Source organism: Macrobrachium rosenbergii, chromosome 20 (genome assembly GCF_040412425.1).
Source record: "Macrobrachium rosenbergii isolate ZJJX-2024 chromosome 20, ASM4041242v1, whole genome shotgun sequence".
In the NCBI taxonomy this organism is placed as follows: Eukaryota; Metazoa; Arthropoda; class Malacostraca; order Decapoda; family Palaemonidae; genus Macrobrachium; species Macrobrachium rosenbergii.
Window position 1 is genome coordinate 25,910,001 of NC_089760.1, and position 19,871 is coordinate 25,929,871.

Consider the following 19,871-nt stretch of genomic DNA (forward strand, 5'->3'; position numbering starts at 1 on the left):
GCGATACAGAAGGAGATATATCTAGCAGAATAATTTTTTACATAACATATTCCTAACCTAATCACTTGTGAAAACACTTTATTGGCATTTTTATCATAGATAATTTGGTATATCGACGTCGTAAACAGCACTGACGTCAATGGGGTGAACGAATTTCTTGGATATGAATGTTTATATGCGTGCGTGTGTGTGCGCGTATCAAATTAATGACCCAAATCATTACTACTTTCAACTTTCTGTTTCAGTTTATCTTTTTAACCAACCGGCTTCTTTTCCTTCTATTAATTAACAAAGTATTACTTAATTCTTCATTTATTTGACAAGATTTTTTGTTATGAGCTTAACTTTCCATATCTTTTTCCGTTACCATTTTACACCGTACGTTACTTTTTCGTCACTGCTTCTTTTCTTTCTGATTTTAATCCCCTGTTTTCATGTCCTCCTCTCATTTATTCCCCTTTCTTGCTCTCTTCTTTAATGGGTCTTGGGTTATTTTTATGTTCAAAGACTTATTACCTTATTTGTCACTCTGCTTTCAATATATGGAACTACCCATCCATTCCCTTTGTCATTTCTTACCTTTCTTTTGGTCGTTTTTCTTTATAATACTTTTAATTTTTGCTTTATTTACTGTTATTAGCTTAAAAACTTTGAATTCTAAACAGTTTTTTTTTACTCTTCATTTACTTGGTAAGTAATGTAAACAGATATATCTCCAACTAAACGATGTACAGTGAAACACATCTAATCTTAAAAAAAAAAATTACAAAAAAATGAATGGATATTTAGTTGGATATGACGGACCCTGGTATAATTCCTTCATTCTCCTGATAAAGCTATGAAAACGTAATTGCTTACTTACTACGAGTCTAAATAATAGTAATTTTGTATACAATTGCCCATAAGATACTAGATCTCACCCAGTTTTCGAGATCATCGTTAACATTTTCTGCGTTTAAAGATATGTTTGTGTACAGGCCGCCCCCTCCCCATGTAAAATAAAGAGAGTTAGGTCCCTTTATTGATTTATATATGTAATAAAACTTTTATTCCTATTATAGTGACTTCAACATCAATGACGAGATAGCATGTTGATAAGCTCCTATCACGGAGCATTCGTATAGGTGTCTGTTGCAAAAGTTTTCTTTGCAATTGCCCTCAATAGTCCCAGTTTTCCTTTCATCAATTATTCTCTCGAACAGAAAGCAAAAAATATGTGATAGATAATAAAATGTCAAGGTTCTAATTCAGAATTCTACCTAGAACTACCTGACTTACCTCCATAAAACAATGTTCCTAACTCAGCACCGTAGAACAAAGGTCATCGCGTTTTTCATTATTCTTCCAGGTACTGGTGAAAAATCGCAGCTTTCATAAAATAGCCATTTCTGTCACCAGTGGGAGGCGACCAGCCTTTTGTTGATGTACAGCAGACAACAATTGCTTACTGTTCTGAAAAACAAAAGGGAAAAAATTTATGAATAGTTATGTGCAAGTATTTAATTCAACCTTCACATTTTGTTAGGAAAACAGCAGAAAGATGCAGTCATACTCATAAAAATTTTTGGGAGGATTTTTCTTAATTTTGACTTTATTCTATACAAAATGACATTTAAACCTCTGAATACATAAAACCAAACATAAATACGCGAGTGACAAAGTTTAACAACAATCACTAAGATTTGCAGCCACAATATAGTCAACAAAAATTATGAAATGAATTAATGATCCAAAAGTCGAAAAAGTCCTTGAGACAGAGTTTTCCCCTGAAACTGATAAGAATAAAAAAATGGGTGATAAAGAAGTAAGTTACAAGATAACATAAAATGCAAACATAGTTTGTCTGGATGCTGCTGAATATTCATAATCGCCAATTTTGAAAAATTTCAGTTTTTAAATCTTGAAATTAGTACTCTTAAAGATACCATATACACATATCCATATGAAAGAATTAACGAAAAAACAGCATTCTTGTTTAGAAAGTTCCTCTGAAATCAACTTACAATTCGATTTTAAAAAACATATCCAGAAAAGGGCGCCTCAAAAAAAAAAAAAAAAAAACACTTATTGCCAGATTCATACTCTTTAAAGTTGAGTCGTTTATGAGCTCCTTATGCAGAAAAATTCCTCAACATTAGCCGCTACTAACACAACTCAACTTTCCAATACCTCTTTCACGTAATCTATCAATATATATATATATATATATATATATATATATATATATATATATATATATATATATATATATATATATATATATATAAATGTGTTCATATGTGTATATATATATTTGTATATGTGTGTGTATACATATATATATATATATATATATATATATATAAATATATATATATATATATATATATATATATATATATATATATATATATATATATATATATATATATATATATATATATATATATATATATATATATATATATATATATATATATCAGCAATCAGACACTGATCAATAAATGAGATCATTGTAGAATGAGCAAAAATCTGTTTTATTATCTGAAAGAAAAGCTTACAAATCTTGTTTTCATTGACGAATGTCCCTTTCGCCTCATATCAACAAACCAACATTGAAATGAACCGAGGTGATTGGTGTATATTGGCTCTTATCGAGTGAATAAACACGAAGAGGAGCCTTATCTCTCATTAGCAAATTGGATGTGTTCCTGTTGCACGATGTTAATAGGTCTTGCTGTTGAGTTGTTGAAGCGTTTCGGACAAACAGATATTCCAGGGGTATAGGAAACGTTTTAGGTAATTAAAGTAGTAATTTATGGAATATTTTTTAATATATTAAGCTCAGTCCATTACAGATAAGTGTCGGCTTTTCACTGAACTGGGGTATCAGATTCTATCTAAATATTATTCGTCATTAAATTTATGAATAATCACTGCATATTTATTTGAATGAGCAGTCATCTGATATGACCATCATTTGCTTTTACAGACAGTTCAACTTTTTAACGTTATTTTGTTATTATTTATGTAATTTTCTGTCGCATCTATAGTAAGTCGTTTTTTTAATGATGGATTATTCAACCCACCTCTCTCTCTCTCTCTCTCTCTCTCTCTCTCTCTCTCTCTCTCTCTCTCTCTCTCTCTCTCTCTCTCTCTCTCTCTCCTCCCCATATATACTGGACACGTGCATTCAAATGAAAACAATCGTATATTACTCCTACAATTCATCAGTCTTTAATACGTAATGATGCAAATTGAAAACCTTTTTAAGACCACATATTGATGACAGTTTTCAATGATTATTTTGAATTAATTAAGTGAAAGAATAAACGTATTTTTCAAGTCAGAGACGATAATATTTTTATAAAAAAGTGAATGCAATCAAATCTAGGAGTTTCGAAGTCATTATAATAAGTAAGATTTGTCCCTGTGCCTTAATGAGCATCAGGTTTAGGTGGCCTAGCAGGTACTACCTGCATCTGGGCTACGATCCGATGATATGAGTATCTGCCTAGAAGGTTGATGACTCTTTAGGTATAAGATCCAATATCAAATATTATGGCCTTGCTCAGGATGAGAACCAGATATCATTATCAGTGGAATGGTAGATGAGGTTAAGACATTAAGTGTTTTGTCTCCCTGTTTTCAACTCTGGACACCTGGTAAATGACGTTGGTTAGAAACCCAGAGGGGCTATTTTTACCTGTAATGGCTCATTTCATAATTAGTTTTGGCAGATGTTTTGCAAGTGGATACCCTTTCTGACTCCAACCTTCCCTGCTCATCCGGACTTGGGACCGGCCCAGAGTTAGGTTGGTTTGTCGAATACTGGCACTAACTGGAGAGTAGTGAGCTGTAGATTAACGCTTGCATGATTTCAGTGAACACAGTGCAACAGAAGATAGTCTGAGGAAATCCACACATGTACTGTAATCTCTAACCTTCAAATGGGAAAAGGTCGAAGTCACACTCCTCCATTAGGAGTGTCTTCCAATTCAATGGTTGTTGCTGTTAGGTTAGGATTATTTATACCATTAATGGAAAATATCTAAAAGAATTTTTGTATTAACGATATATTGAATTACACAGCTCACTTACGAAATACTTCAGAACACAGAGAGAGATATACTGAATATCTGAATAATCATGTGTGATGAAAACAAGTAAAATATGGGCCGAAGTTTCTTCGGCGCAATCGAGTTTTCTGTACAGCCGCTACAGCTTATAATCAAGGCCACCGAAAACAGATGTATCTTTCGGTGGTCTCGGTATAATGCTGTAAGAGCTGCGGCCCATGAAACTTTAACCACTGCCCGGTGGTGGCCTATCCTATACGGTTGCCAGAATCACGATTGTAGCTAACTTTAACCTTCCGTTAAATAAAAACTACTGAGGCTAGAGGACTGCAATTTAGTATGTTTGATGATTGGATGGTGGATGATCAACATACTAATTTGCAGCCTTCTAGCCTCAGTAGTTTTTTAAGATCTGAGGGCGGACAAAAAGTGAGGACAGAAATAAGTGCGGACAGAATAAAGTGCGGACGGACAGCAAAGCCGGCACAATAATTTTCTTTTACAGAAAACTACAAAATGGATCTATGCTTACATTACCCTTTATTTTTCGTCCTTTAATGCGCCAAAATAAGAAATCTACTTGGGAAGCTCCAACCATCCTTCGGCTTCGCAAACAGACCCACGTCTCTTCCATATCGTACAGCAAAAAGTATTTTCTACCCGAGACAAAGGCTTCCAGAGGCTGAGAGGAAGACTCTTGAGATAAAAAATGACTCGAAAAACAAGCTTTTCCATAATGAGGATGTGACTTGTCCCAAAGGGTCCTAATCTTTTAGCAAATGAGGATGCGACTTGACCGGGTATGAAGCAAGCGTGGCAAAATATGACTGGACCTAATGAGGCTAATCAGTCTATATAATGAAGTTATAAATATCACATAGGACCAGGCCGTAAGAAAGACGTGTCGTCTGAAAGCATACTAGGATGCGGCATGAGGGCAAAGTAATGATATAATTGTTTTCAGACCTATATTAAAGACAGAAAGGGACTGATAATAAGGGATATATATATATATATATATATATATATATATATATATATATATATATATATATATATATATATATATATATATATATAATAATATATACAAATATATATATATATATATATACTGTATATATGTATATATATATACAAATATATACATATATATATATATATATATATATATATATATATATATATATATATATACTGTATATATGTATATATATATGTATATATATATATATATATATATATATATATATATATATATATATATATATATATATAAAGTAAATTGTATACTAATTCTTTCGTTCGCAATGGACGATAGGTCGATAAGGACAGTTCAGGGTATAAATTGTTTTTAAGATTTATGTACATGAAAAGATCGTATATACATCCTATACCAAGCAAATGCGAGCTAGAAGTACGGTAAGACTAAACAAAAAACCAAGTTGCATTTAAACTATTAGCTTATATTTATGTCTTATATTACCGATACATGATTAAGTAAACTGGCAAAATTTCATGAGGCAAAAAATATACGACCAAGCGAATATTTTTGTTTTCAGCTAAAGTACTGTAATGAACAGTAAAATGCTAAATAACAAGCGATGATCAGTAGCCAGGATACCTGTCGAGTTTTCTTCATAATTATCATATTAGGCTTCCTGACCCTTTTAAACATACTTTTCTTTACCAAGTACTCATAAATTGGCAGGAGGGTAACTCATGGGTCCGTGGCTGTTGAACCCAAACAATCACAGTGCAGAAGTTACATGGTTATGACGTCACAAAAATGGCAAAATCCGACAGAAACATGTTATTCGTCTAACTGCAGTAATTGCAAATAGAGCTTACTACTGAAAAATGCCCTAAAGTCCGGCCGCTATTTAAGTGAAACTAAAAAAAATGTGTAGTACTGGTGAATGAAGTGGACAAAACCAAAATCAGCATAAGACTATTATTCGGGTATGTCATTAATTAAAGGTTATTCAGACTCCATGCCCTTTAAAGTCAAGATCTGGTCTTAATTACATAACATCTTTGAGAGAAAACAGAACAGAAATATATTGTGATATATATATATATATATATATATATATATATATATATATATATATATATATATATATATATATATATTTGTTTTTCAGAGTTTGTTTTAATAGCAAGCACGTTAAACGAAGAAGAAGTTTTAATAGCAAGTATACAACTTTTTACCGCTTTCATCAGGTCATCAGTTTGTTAGCAAGACTTTCAGTAAATCGTCTTAAAAGCGCACGATTTCAATAACATTGTCTGACCTAATAAACACTGAATTGAATCATTTGAACTGAATATAAAATTTAGGCCAATGGCCAAGCACTGAGGTCATTCAGAGCTGAAACGGACATTGACCGTAAAAGGTTTGAAAGGTGTAACAGGAGGAAAACCTCGCAATTGCACTAAGAATTAATTGTTAGTGGAGGGTGGAAAGTAAGATGGAAGAAAGAGAATATGGGAGGAGGTACAGTAAAAAAAACGGAAGGAGTTGCAGCTAGGGGCCGAAGGTACGCTGCAAAGAACCTTAAGTAATGCCTACAGTGCACCGCACGAGGTGCACTGACAGCACTACACCCCTACGGGTTTGACCTAATAAGCGACTGCTTGAGTTAGTGTCTAAATAAAAGAGCACCGTATGTTTTAAGAATCGTTGAAATTTGATAAATTAATTAAGGAATACAAGGTTGGTGAAGTTACGAACGTTCCTCTTAATAAAGAAAGCTGAAGATCTATTAATTTATTAGCACAGCAAAATAAATTTTTGTCTTCCTATCTAAAAAACAATTGGATTCATAAAAAATACCTTCCAGGTACACAATGGAAATTAGACAATATAATTTTCAATACAATAGCTCATTTAAATTACAAAAGGTAACCTTTTCATGTTCTGCTTTTTCTCGTATTTACAACTGTCTCCCTCTATAAAAACACTTTCAAAATCTTTCTAAATTTTTTTGCAGCATTTCTTTATTAATTCAGTATTGTACATTTCAGACTTCTAGGTCAAGTAAAAAACTTTTAATACACTAACTCTTTCAAATGCCATCAAATAAAAGCCATTTTTACTCTGAATAGCAACTAATGATTTTTACCAGTTAATTTATACCAAAGTGCATTATAAAGCTATAATATTAAATCTAGTCCGTTCTTCACTACCTATTAGGTTAAAAGTAACATTACCAATAAATTGCCTTACAAGAACGTAAGAATTAAAAATCAACCGTTTTATCGAAGTCATGGAGGGACATATAACCCGTTGGAATATTAAAGTGTTTCATTAACAACGAATACCTATTGGGGAAAAGGACGCATTCACTTGAAGCAAATATATTTTCAGCAACAGGGAACCAAATCATGACTGAACGCCGTTCGTAATATCTGGGATTGAAATCATCGGGAACGTAAGATTTATGCCATCATGAAAATGGACTCTCTTGATAAGAAAGTAATTTAGAAAATGAAGCTATCTATCTTAACAGAGAGAGAGAGAAAGAGACTTTGGTGCAGAATTCTGTGAAATACCAAATGCAGTTTCAAAAGAGGATGGATATGTATGTATATATATATATATATATATATATATATATATATATATATATATATATATATATATATATATATATATATATATATATATATATATATATATATATATATATATATATATATATAATAGACATGATCTATCTCTCTCTCTCTCTCTCTCTCTCTCTCATGCAAAATTACCAGGAGGCTATATTTACCTGTTTTAAGATTAAATACCTGTTTCGTTTGAAATTTAAACTTAAGAGCGAAATCGAAGTAGACGTGAATTGTATGGTTTAAAAAAAAAAACCTGATATACATTAAACTGAAAGATTGACAGGAATATACTTTTATCTTGAAGTTATTCAGAGATACCATTTATAATGTACAGATCCCGGAAATAAAAGGAATTCTTTTGATTTCTCAAATACAGAGTTTCAGTATCATTATACCCTTGCAATGCTGTAATACAAGGGTTTGTTTGTTCCTGTCAGGGAAAATACTGACGTAGAATTTTTCAGCAATTTTCGAAAACTGTCCAACTTTTTCTCTTTAATAGAGAACAGTTTTCCCACCATTTCCCGCTCTGTCTCTCATTCAAATAAGGACTCTCTCTCTCTCTCTCTCTCTCTCTCTCTCTCTCTCTCTCTCTCTCAATCAATCAAATAAAGAACTCTGTCTCTCTGTCTCTCTCTCTCTCTCTCAATCAATCAATCTATATCTCTCAAATAAAAAACTCTCTCTCTCTCTCCCGCTCTATATCTCTCAAATAAAAAAAAAACTCTCTCTCTCTCTCTCTAATTAGTTCACATGACGATTGTTCGACTAAAGCGAAATTCATTAAAGTACAACCATTTACAAGTGAGACGTTAACTCGAACATGGCATCCTCTAATTAACCTTTGCATCTGTTGTGGGAGGGGAGGGGGATCAGCCACTGCACTGTCCGCCAACAATTTCAAAATTCGTCCCGGTTAATTGAAAGGACAGAGAAAAAACGACAGATGATTAATTAGCGAAAAAGTTACCGAAGAATTCTGGCCAGTGGAGTAACGATTCAAGTTGCGGTCGCCTATTGAACGCAACACTCGATGTAGTTTTAAACTTTTTTGTTTTTAGTATTATTTCATTTCATTCATATTCAGATTTTAATTTTTACCTTTGACCTTGAATACCCTCGAAAATCCCGATGTCAGAGTCAAACAGCAGAAAGTGCTTTGACGCAAAATCAATTTTTTTTTTTTAGAATGGTGGCCGATACCAAAAGTAAATGACAAAATACTCTCATATCCATTGCTAGCTGTCCAGAAATGGTTTGCCTCATAGCCACAGGTAAAATCCATTTTTTTTATTTCAATACGTAACATCATTTTGTTATCAGCAATTAAACAAAAAAAAGGTACGCAATAAACTATGCGATAAGAAAAATATGAAATACAATTTTATGGAAACCTCCGACTCAGAAATACTGGCTAGAAGTGGTAGAGATCTACGCAACCCTTTGATATAGCCTATCACCCCTAGATGCTTACTAACGATTCATACGTGAAATTTGATTGAGAAATTAATCTTCAACTAATGATTATATTAATTTTGATACAACACATACCATATGTAACTTTTTATGCAAAGAAATCTTCCGAAATCATTAAATGGGAATTGAAATAAACTTTTTTCGAAACCAATTACAATTTTCCTCACAAAAAAATCCTTTTTCGCCTGTTGCAAATTTTTAATTCTATAATCAGATTTTCCTTTATGCCAAAATATGTTTGAATAAAAAAAAAAGACGCAGCAGTGGAAAATGTCGATAAATCACTAATGATTATATTCATTTTGATACAACACATTTCATATGTAGCTTTTTATGCAAAGAAATCTTCTGAAATTAAATGGGAATTGAAATAAACTTTTTTCTAACCAATTACAATTCTCCTCACAAACAAAAATCCTTCTCCGCCTGTTGCAAATTCTTAACTCTATATTTGGATTTTCGTTTATGCCACAATGTGTTTGAATAAAAAAAAAAACGCAGTGGAAAATGTCCATTTGGCGTCAATGAATCACTCCAGTCGTTCCTGAATAATCAAGGGAAATTCAGAGAAGAAATAGAGGAATTATGTAAAATATTCCTGAATCTCTTTATTATGAGAGAGATTACTTCAGTCTCTTAAAGGGTTAAGACCTCGTTCATCCCAACGTAAAGAAGAAAAGTATCTTAAAAGATTATCTCGCTCGTGAGCTTAAAATTTCGAAATGAATCGTCTGGTCTCGTCATCAGAGGGAGAATTGGAAGGTTTCAATGAGGCTTCGTCTGCAGTGCCTAGAGAAATGGATTGGGGAATAAGATCTTTTCAGAAAGAAGCTTAAATGCCCTAAATCGTTTTTTCTCTTTCTAGTTGTTTACATTAGAAAGTTATCCATAAAAGATTTTATGGACAAAGTTTTCTGTTTTCCTTATTTACCTCTATTTTACAAAGCGTAATAAAATTATTACTCTATGGCTGATGCTACATACCAAAATTCTTTGTCTATTATCTATTATCTTTTTGTAAAATAAAACTATTGTGCCGGCTTTGTCTGTCTGTCCGCACTTTTTTCTGTCCGCCCTCAGATCTTAAAAACTGCTGAGGCTAGAGGGCTGCAAATTGGTAATTTGATCATCCACCCTCCAGTCATCAAATGTCCCAAATTGCAACCCTCCAGCCTTAGTAATTTTTATTTTATTTCAGGTTAAAGTTAGCCATAATCGTGCTTCTGGCAACGAAATAGGATAGGCCACCACTGGGTAGTGGTTAAAGTTTCATGGGCCGAAGCTCATACAGCATTATACCGAGACCACCGAAAAATAGGTCTATTTCCGGTGGCCTAGATTATACACTGTAGTGGCTGTACAGAAAACTCGACTGCGCCGAAGAAACTTCGGCGCATTTTATACTTTTTTTTTTTGCCCGGCAGTCATATTTATTTGTGACAATTACAAAATTAAATATGTTATCACGTTTAAGTTCATTTGCCATTTAAACTTACTGCCTTCTCCAAGCATATACAGTATATAGTGCCTCATGTGCTAAATATTTATATATAATACTCCTACGTTTTACTTGAGCAAAACTGACGTTAAAATCCCATATCAACTGGAATGGCTAGTAGACGAAGTGAGTAGTCAAATTATTCTCTTTAGCATTTGTGACATCCCATACTTTTACTAATTAACCTTTTGACACCTGTTTTTTTTATACACAATACTTTATGCCAAATATTCTCACGCAAGGTGTTGTATCGTGCCAATTAAATACTTTACTCACCAGAATTATAAATCACAACATGTTATATCCGAAAGAATATTCGTTATCATACTAATCTGATTGAAGTTCATAGAGACAGAGAGAAAGACTCATTCTTTTAGAGAGATTCATTCTTTTACACCAAAGTAATCATTCTATAATTCGTGCAGAAATTACCTGATGTGTCACTAAGATGGATTATTCCTTTATTGTTCAGGTTTGTAAAAAAAAGTTCGAATATTTTTTCCAGGCATGTAGAGGTCACTTACCCATTGCAACAGTGGACAGATTTTTGCAACCGCCTCATAACCACTGGGATGACGAAACAGTCTGTTGCGAAGCAATGTTTCATCAATAAAACGAACAATAACTCATTCCATATTTCGTCACTACTGACAAAAGATGTCATTTCGAAAGCTGAGCACTATTGGAGAATTTCTCTCATAACGAGTAAAACAGGAAGAGGAGGTTTGCATTCGATACAGAAATAACTCGGAATTTGGTCTATGTGCGTAGCTCTTTTGTGTCATGTGACTCCTTCATTTACTACCCTTTCTTTCCTCTTTACACATTCTAGTCAGGTTTTCTTATCATAAAGATGCCATTACGAATGGTATTGTAATTTCCACAGTGGTCCCGTGGATGAAGTATATAATAAGTTCTCGCGTGAAAATAGAGGGGAAGTGGTACCAAGATTTTCAACTTTTATTCCAAAGTCATCTTCAGGGTACTAAACAGAGTTAAGATAATAACATATACAAGAAAGCAATATGATATCTGTGCGTATATTTAAGGCCAAAACAGTCACAAATACGAAGCTCCAGGCGTGTTTTGGAGCCTATCAAAACAGTTTTGATCGAGCCAAAAAGACAGAGACAATCACTCATTTAGTTTTTTGCTGGAATTAATATCAAAATTAGATGGTAAATGTAGACGATTGGTGCGTGAGGAGCAATTGTGAAAGACTACTTTTTCATACTAATTGCCAATTATGCCTAATAAACCACATGCATTATACTAAGAACGATCAAATGTTAAGTCACTGACATAACAGATAAGGAACAATGCAAAGCAAATGAATGCTCGAAGTCATGGAAATAGCCTCGATTAGTGAAGCAGTAACTTTAAGAATGACGTCACATCCATTTGTCAGGTGGAAAAAGTGTTATACAATTATAGCAGTAACAGAAAGCTGCACTGTAAACAAACTTGGAAATTATTAAGTTTTGACAGAAAGAATTAGTATTTCTCGTACTGATCTTGGTTTAAGTGAGCCCTTGTGAGAGCTAAAAAAATAAAATAAAATTTCTTTTATTTGATTGCCATACTTCACGTGACAAATTTACGTATGTTTTAAAGAAAGGTAGGCAAATTTTTCAAAATTATTAATGATACATGAATTTATTGTAGAATTACCCTCGTTATTACAGTCCCTCTATAACTTTATCAAGCCCGGCCAATATGAAGGTGATCGCATTAACAAATGTTTCAAGTTCCTCAGTGGAAGGGTTGGTATCGTTCTCGGATAGCACTCTGCTGGGCCCGCGTTCGGTTCTCCGACCGGCCAATGAAGAATTAGAGAAATTCATTTCTGGCAATAGAAATTCATTTCTCGTTATAATGTGGTTCGGATTCCACAATAAGCTGTAGGTCCCGTTGCTAGGTAACCAACTGGTTCTTAGCCACGTAAAATAAATCTAATCCTTCGGGCCACCCCTAGGAGAGCTGTTAATCAGCTCAGTGGTCTGGTTAAACTAAGGTATACTTAACTCAAAATATTTCATCCTTAATACAGTACTTGTAGTTTTCGTAATTTTTAGGTGAAAAACGAAACAAAAATTTAGGAAATAACCTTTTTCAGACCAGCAAATAATCATCACATCAATAACAATAGCTGATATATCTAACGTTTATCTCAGACGATTTCTAAGTCTCACTAAACGCTATTGCTGTCAACCCAAGTTAACATTATTTTCGGAGAAAATTTGTATTTTCCTTCGATAACTTCATATGCAGAGACATAAATTATAGGATATGGAGAATTCAGACTAAGAGAGCTGTGGACGTGATCGTACACCTGGAGCTGACAGTGCGGTCGGAGATGGCATTTAGTGAAATGCAAAAATAAATTCCAGCTTTTAATTCCTGCCGGGGGATTCGGAAATGCGAGGTGGGTAAATTAATCACTTCAGGGGTGAATTTTAGGGATGCAGCCTTTGAAGCGAAAGCGAGAAATCTCTTGTTGTAAGAGAATAATCACGACAGATTTTATCGGTTACACTGAGATGTATTGTGATTGTGGTCTACATTTGTGAAGAGAAAACGCATCCTTTTCATTTCATTCGAGTACAAAAAGGACATTTTAATAAAACTACTTTCAGGAATGATAACTTGATCTCTCTCTCTCTCTCTCTCTCTCTCTCTCTCTCTCTCTCTCTCTCTCTCTAGTCAATAGAGAATTTTTAATTATCAGTGAGTGATTTTTCCTTTAATCCCTGTTACAAACGGTTTTGGTTCACCCAACATTTAAAAAGAAGTTTTAAACGACTGCTCGCGTCATGCATTAACCTAATTAATAGGGGGCATTTAAAATATAAGGGATATATGTAAATATAACAGTTACCGGGCGACAATATTGAGTTTTGACGTGGGCAGTCATGAGGCATATTAAATTGCAGTGATAAGATTTAATATATCTCGTTTTCTAAATTTGAACAATACTTCTTATTTTACATGTGGTCATTTATAAATTTATATTTTCTGTGAACTTCAGACTTCAGGAAAAGGCTGCCAACAAAGGGAAGGTCTACAAACGCACAAGGCCGTGTCCATTTCTAGACGCTAGAAATTGAACTGAATACAGAATTTAGGCCAATAGCCAAGCACTGGGACCTATGAGGTCATTCAGCGCTGACACGGAAATTGACAGTAAAAGTCTGAAAGGTGTAACAGGAGGAAAACTTCGCAGTTGTACAATGAATCAATTGTTAAGAGAGGGTGGAAAGTAAGATAGAAGAAAGAGAATATGAAGGGCGGTACAGTAAAAGGAACGAAAGGAGTTGCAGCTAGGGGCCGAAGGCGCGCTACAAAGAACCTTAAGTAATGCCTACAGTGCACCGCATGAGGTGCACTGAAGGCAATACCCGCCCCCCAACCTACGGGGGACTCTAGAAATGAACGAGGCCTTGTGGGTAATTTGTCATTTCGTATACTATGTAGCGCAATGATGTTAAGCAGGCCCAATGCACTAATAAGTAAAATTAGTGAAATAATGTGACTGCCGCTAGAGATTCATCAAAAGAAGTTGAAAATATTGTTCAGTGACTTTCTACTTAATAAATGTTTTTTCTCTTTCATTTTTGCAAAATCAGTGGTTTTCATTACCTATAAGAAACAGTCATTTTTATCTTATTTTTCTATAATCGTAATAACATTTATTCTATTAATACATCTCTATTCGCTAGTATAAAAAAAATAGCTAAGGAATAACGAAGAATATACGAGCTTTAATTACAACCAAAGAATTCTCTCTCTCTCTCTCTCTCTCTCTCTCTCTCTCTCTCTCTCTCTCTCTCTCTCTCTCCGAACAGATATGATCACCGATAATTTAATTTCATAATTTTATTTCTCTTCTATCACCGTCATATCCATGAACATTATATAAGTTTCCGAAAGCAATAGCAATTTTCAGTCGCACATCGCCAGGTCATGGCCTGAAGTGACGTTATGGAATCTGGTCTCCGATGGTTATGGCGACACTCTACGATCAACAGAGTCGTAATGCAAACTACAGGGTCCATTGATATAGTCGAGGGTCATCACAGGCCATTTTATGTTGTCATCGTCTGACCATACGCATATAGATGTAAATTTTAGGTATGTGGCTGGGGTGGGGTGGGGTGGGGTGGGGTTAGGTGGGGCTCCGGTGGAGGAGGAGGAGGAGGAGGAGGAGGAGGAGGAGGAGGAAGAGGAGGAGGAGGAGCCTGAGGAGGGCGGAAAGCCGGGGGTGGGGAGAGGGTTGCTGGAACTTGGCGTGAAGTAAGAACAGCAATTGGTGATAATAAAGAAAAAAAATTAAGTAATGGAAAAGACGAATAAAAACTTCAAATGGTAAAGTAAAGTGAGAGGGATTTGCTTCACAATTAATTCTTCCTTGAGAGAGAGAGAGAGAGAGAGAGAGAGAGAGAGAGAGAGAGAGAGAGAGAGAGAGGTGAGAGATGATGGTGTACAACCAGATGGAAATCTACTTATAAGAGACTAAGATTAAATAAATGCATAATTTTGGAAATATTTGGAACTGCCAGTTAAATATATATATATATATATATATATATATATATATATATATATATATATATATATATATATATATATATATATATATATATATATATATATATATATATATATATATATATATATATAATGTTTGTATGTATATATCATAAAGAGAAAGTGATTGTTTCTAGGTAAAAGTTTCATTAAAATTACTGCTAGTGCTTGCAGCTCTAATTGTTAATATTTTTAAAATTTTGTTAGCCAAATGTTTTCGCCCATGAAAACCTAAAAAAAGAAGTAGCAGCCTCAAGGTATAAGTAAAGAAGGCCTCAAGGATTTACCCGTGAGAGGTCAATCTTTAATTATCTTGCAAAGCGAATTCTTTGTCCACTCTGCATTTTCATGTTTACCACTGGAACTGAACTCGGTATTTGTTCTGCAATTTCACGAGATCCAATTTCCAGCCAAACAATTCAGCTCACGTGTTCGATTCAGGTCAGAACTTTGAATCTGAACTGTTGGTGTTCCAGATTTAAGATCACGTCCACACCTCTCTGAATTGCAGGGCTGTAAATACTAAATAATCAGTTTTGAAACCATTCATTCAAATAAGAAATAATTCGTCGCCATTTTCGTGTAAGGAACATAGCAGAAGATCATTTACTTGACTAGCAATTTTCCATAAAATCGCATCATGATAATCAAAAGAGCTGAGTAAGAGCTCTCAAAAGTCAGCATATTTACTTATATGCCACATATTCCAGCAAAGAAAAACTAGTTGTAATACATTTGAAAAGAATATACGAAAATGGAGCAACACCAATAACATAAATCTTGACATTTATCTTTAACAAACCCCTTATTTGTTCATTCAGTTCTTCACATAAGATCTGCCTTGGGATTATTTGCTTGAGGGAGAAATATGAGAAACATTTACTTGTTCACCAGAAACTCTGAACCAGCAATCACTGATACGAATAAAAAAAAAATCTTTGATTTATATGTATATTCAAATGAGTATTGTATTTACTTGTATATTTGTGCAGCTGGCCTCCAAGTGATTTATACATCTGAGCATTTCAGCCTTTTGTTTTATTTACTGTCAATATATACGGTGTAGTTTATTTTTACATATCTAAACTTGGAAAACGAACTATGCTAATATTCCAATACACACAGTTTAATTACTTCATATATGGCCTTAATATATTTCCTTTTCTCTCTCTCTCTCTCTCTCTCTCTCTCTCTCTCTCTCTCTCTCTCTCTCTCTCTCTCTCTCTCTCTCTCGTAAAAGTTTAATCTAAAAACAGATTACGTACAGGTTATTATATAGTTTCCGTACCAACTTAACCGACATGCAGATGCTACGAGACTACCTAAATGCTGAATCTCCAGTGTTAACTAGCCACTGAGTTATTTAGTATGACCATTCTTCAGGCATTGCTTGATCAACAACGTTATACTTTATGTAACTTTATCGCTCTGGGAGCTACTCAATTTGATATGAGTAATGCTTTACGTTAGGAGATTACTGAGAGAGAGAGAGAGAGAGAGAGAGAGAGAGAGAGAGAGAGAGAGAGAGAGAGAGAGAGAGAGAGAGAGAAACAACGCCAGTTAAGATGAAATGGTTCGTATGCATCATAATATGAAATAGAAACTGGAGATTAATTGAAGACCTGAGTCAAAATGGAAACCAATTTCATATCAAAATCACCTTCTAGATATTATGACTTGCCTCTCTGAAAGAAAAGTGGTACCTCAAAATGAGATCGAGAAATACTTCTTCTCGATACTAAGTTAGCAAAGAAATGGTTATTCATGTTCCAGACATGGAGGGTAAGAATGGCATTTTAGTCCTTATGTGCAGACGCATGCCTGGCAACCATAAGTCCTTATACAGCCTCCTTAATTTCGTTTACCATCATATCACTCTTCCTTTGGGCAAATAAACCCGAAGTAACACCGTATACCCATTTCCTTTTACTTGCCTGTTTAACCTCCTCCCTTGGAGGAATACCTTACATCCAGTATTAGTGATCTTCTAAAAGCTTAAATATCAAGATTTTTGCCATATACATATTTATTGATAATCCATTAAACTTTCAGCCTTCCGAAGAAATGTACTTGAAGAACAGAAGGCCCGTTCCTTTTGTTTGTTTCCTATTATTTATGTTTGTTGGTAGTTATTCATTTGCTATCCTGTTCTATTTCGCTTACGGACTCTAGTTTTGCTTTGCAAGACAACTGCTTGTTCTATTCGCATCGATGGGCAGTTTCAGCAAAACTAATAGAATGATAAAAAGGTACACATGCTAGACTGAAAGAATAGTTAGCGTTACTAAATCAAAAAAAGAAAGTCGCTGCAGTCAAGGTATGTTTTCAGTATAGTTTCTAATTTCATATGCAAAATAAAAATGACCTCAACGGAGTCAATATCAAATAAATTTTATCCTTTAGTACCGATGCCATAGTTAATTTCTTACGATAAGTTTTTATTACAAAAAAATATACACTGTACTAAAGTGCATTATCTGCTTTTCGAGTCCCAGTGTTTGTTAAAGAGATCAGACTAAATGTATAGAAGCATATTACTCTGAGTTATATATACATTATTTACTTAGATAATGTATAAATGAACATGCTAAGACGAAGCAAAGAGAAGACTAGGGTCCAAGTACATTTTGTTTACAATAAGTGATATGAAAGTGACTGGCCAAAAGAAATATTTTAATTAAATCGCAATTAAACCCAAGTATTTTTGTCAGAATAAAACCCAAGCTAAGGTAATCTAGTAAAATAAAGGGATGAAGAAGGAAATAATCTTTAAATGAATAAAACCATACAAATAAGTAAAATATTATGATGCATTACATTACAAATTAATCGTATTTCCAAGCCATTACAACAATGATATATAATTTTCAGTGTCCTACAGATGATTCCTACTATATTTTCTCTTGCCAAATTAACTGAAATTCAAAAACCATACCAATTTTTTGACAACTACGTTTTATTAGTCCTTACACGTGTATTTCTCTTATTTTTTAATTTTTTTTTTTTCCTGTTAGATACCATCTCCCTCTTCTGAGAACTTTCATTATTTACTTGGAGAACTTTTCCTTCTGTAATTTTGGATAACTTTCGACTCTCTTTTTAAAGAAAATTTTCCCTTTCTCTTTTTTGAAAAAACATTCCCTCTGATTTCGAAACCTTTTCCCTATCTTTTTTTTTTATATAATTTCTCCCGGCCTTATAAAGTTTACTTCCTCTGGCTAGTCCTGAAACTAAATAAAACTCTCATAGCACTTTTTTAACTGTCTTTATGAACATCGAGAATATCATTATATATATATATATATATATATATATATATATATATTATATATATATATATATATATATATATATATATATATATATGTGTGTGTTTGTGTGTGTGTGTGTGTGTGTGTGTGTATGTGTACGCAAAATATCCCTGTCTTGCTTCATTTTCATTTTTCATTTTTCCTTTCACATATTACTATCTGAACTTTTCTTCATAACATTCTTTCCCAGGAAATACAGAAACAGTTTGGGAAAATATTTCTCTGCATTTCCTGTGGATGATACAAAAGAACTTTCATGTTTACTTCATCAGTATTTTGACGTGCAGTGCAAATCTTGTTTCATCTATATTATTAAGCTTTACGAGATATTTCCTTTCACTGAATAATAACTGAACGGAAACTGAGGAGGTGAGATAAATAACATCAAATTGTGTCAGTGTAATAAAATATGTAATGTTCAATTTCCCGAGATTAATAGTGACCACTGTATCGAGTAACTATTTGAAAGAGAATACAGATATCATGAAAAACGTTGTTCATCTAGTAAAAATTATATTCGTAACTAACTCCCTGGTCAAAAAATAAGCATGAAGCCATTTTTAAGCTAAGTTTTAATAGCATACACCTAATATCACTGATACAAAATATCATTATAAAATGTTCGTATCTCCAAAATCCAAATTATTTCTCCAAAATAATTCTTATGAACTTTCCTATTAAAATCTTCATGAACCTGAACTGGGGATCTACAACTGCAGATTTATATTTACAGTTAGACTTTTTTATATGGCAAAATGATTTCCCTCGTACTTCACGAGGAATTATTTCTGCCTTTTCAAGGCCAGGGGCTCATTTCCCACGACATAAATGCGAAATTCTTCTTTAAAAGTCTCGACTCTAATGAGCTTAAGAGTTCTGGGTTTTTAATTGCCCTGCTTCGTCATCAAAGCGAGATTAGTAGGTTTAATCGTAAAAGCCTGAGCCAGGGAAAAAGGATCATAAATTTTAGCATAAAAAGCTCTAAATAAACGCAATATGGTTCTCTTCTATTAGGAAAGTCTTTGGAATTGTATATGAAATGAAGACTGCAATGAAACAATAAAAATAAGAGAATTAAATTATATAAATATTCTTAAATTCAACCAGGAATACTAAAAAAGGTATTTTTGTTCATTTCTTGATATTACATCTTAGTACATTTTCCAGGGATATTACCAGGGCAAAAAATTAAAATAAGACGGATGATAGCACTAGTGTGAAATTAACGATCCCAGGCACTTCTTCAGTTTCGCAAGAGTTATCATTCAATGATTGAAAAATGTTTGCAGAGTTTTATAATACAGATAAAATGGGATTTGAAAT

The 19,871-nt window shown here is 33.5% G+C and overlaps 1 protein-coding gene across 6 annotated transcripts in view; it reads right to left on the minus strand.

Annotated features, from left to right (window-relative positions):
• The window catches only part of LOC136849162 (uncharacterized), a 744,860-nt gene that overhangs the window by 420,080 nt on the left and 304,909 nt on the right, over positions 1-19,871 (minus strand). For all 6 annotated transcript variants that reach the window (XM_067122257.1, XM_067122259.1, XM_067122255.1 and 3 more), the window contains one exon: positions 1,279-1,452. The gene's annotated coding sequence lies outside the window, so the exon portion shown is untranslated. The remainder of the gene's footprint in view (positions 1-1,278; positions 1,453-19,871) is intronic.